Source organism: Mandrillus leucophaeus, unplaced genomic scaffold, assembly GCF_000951045.1.
Source record: "Mandrillus leucophaeus isolate KB7577 unplaced genomic scaffold, Mleu.le_1.0 Scaffold24, whole genome shotgun sequence".
Classification (NCBI taxonomy): Eukaryota; Metazoa; Chordata; class Mammalia; order Primates; family Cercopithecidae; genus Mandrillus; species Mandrillus leucophaeus.
The window spans coordinates 1,722,893-1,724,422 of NW_012102476.1; the positions used below are offsets into that span (position 1 = coordinate 1,722,893).

Sequence of the window (1,530 nt, forward strand, 5' to 3'; positions counted from 1 at the left end):
GGATCACCTGAGGTCAGGAGTTCGAGACCAGCCTGGCCAACATGGTGAAACCCTGTCTCTACTAAAAATACAAAAAAATTAGCTAGGTATGGTGGCGGGCGCCTGTAATCCCAGCTACTTGGGAGGCTGAGGCAGGAGAATCGCTTGAACCTGGGAGTGGAGATTTCAGTGAGCGGAGATCACTGCACTCCAGCCTGGGCAACAAGAGCGAAACTCTGTCTCAAGAGAAAAAAAAAAAGACAGACTCAAAGTCCCAAACTGTGAGAAAGGCTCTCCTCTCTCTAAGGAGTCATGTCCCAGGAGGTCAGGGATTGTCACAGAGCCTGGCACATGACATGGGGCAGTGTCTTTTGAGTAAATCACAGACAAACCATGGCTGTATTTAGAGGCAATGTGTGGATTGAGGAGAGCATAATGATCAGTTTCCTGCTGCAATTAAGGACAGTCACAGTCAAAGTGAAGGGCAGAGTTGAGTTTGCAAGGTTACAGTTGGGATCCAGCACATTGCTTGGATCAAGTTTTGAGTGAAAGTTGGGGTTGAGTTTGTAAATTGTGGTTAGGATAGCATGATAGGATTGCATGAAGGAGAGAGAACTGGCAGAACACTGTGACCAGTTTGCTGGACAGGGTGAGGAAAAGGAAGGATGCCCAGGTTCTTAGCCTGGGCAAGGGAGCAGGTGGTGATGCCCTCTGCTTGCACAGGGCCACCAAGAAGACTATACTTGGGGAATACATTGAGTTTGATTTTGTATCTGTTGAGCCTGAGGTGTCCATAGGACATCAAATGGCACAGGGGACGGCTGAATATGGAGCCTGGAATAGAGTCACTAAGGCATAGTGACCCAAAAAGCCATTGGGAGTCAAGGTCAAATGGGAAAGCGTGCAGACAGGGATAAGAAGAGGGCCCAGGGCTCCAAGAGTGAGGAGTTGGAGAGGAAGGAAGACTCCACCCAAGCTGGTGGGCAGGCACAAGCAATGGTAGGTGATGACCCGGAAAAGTAGTGTATTGGAAGCAAGGGAAGAAAGACTTGAAGTCTAGGCCAGGTGTGGTGGCTCACACCTGTAATCCCAGTACTTTGGGAGGCCAAGGCAGGCAGATCACCTGAAGTTAGGAGTTCAAGACCAGCCTGGTCCAACATGGAGAAACCCCATCTCTACTAAAAATACAAAAATTAGGCCTGACCCTGCCCTGTGGCTCATGCCTGTAATCCCAGCACTTTGGGAGGCCGAGACGGGTGGATCACGAGGTCAGGAGTTCGAGACCAACCTGGCCAACATAATGAAACCCCGTCTCTACTAAAAATACAAAAAATTGGCCAGGCACAGTGGCTCAAGCCTGTAATCCCAGCACTTCGGGAGGCCGAGACGGGCAGATCACGAGGTCAGGAGATCGAGACCATCCTGGCTAACACGGTGAAACGCCGTCTCTACTGAAAAAAAAAAAATACAAAAAACTAGCCGGGTGAGGTGGTGGGCACCTGTAGTCCCAGCTACTCGGGAGGCTGAGGCAGGAGAATGGTGTAAACCCGG

At 50.3% G+C, this 1,530-nt stretch overlaps 1 protein-coding gene across 2 annotated transcripts in view; it reads right to left on the bottom strand.

The window, feature by feature from the left end:
* Positions 1 to 1,530, bottom strand: part of CD19 (CD19 molecule) — an 11,811-nt gene that overhangs the window by 4,487 nt on the left and 5,794 nt on the right. The gene's annotated exons all lie outside the window — the stretch shown is intronic.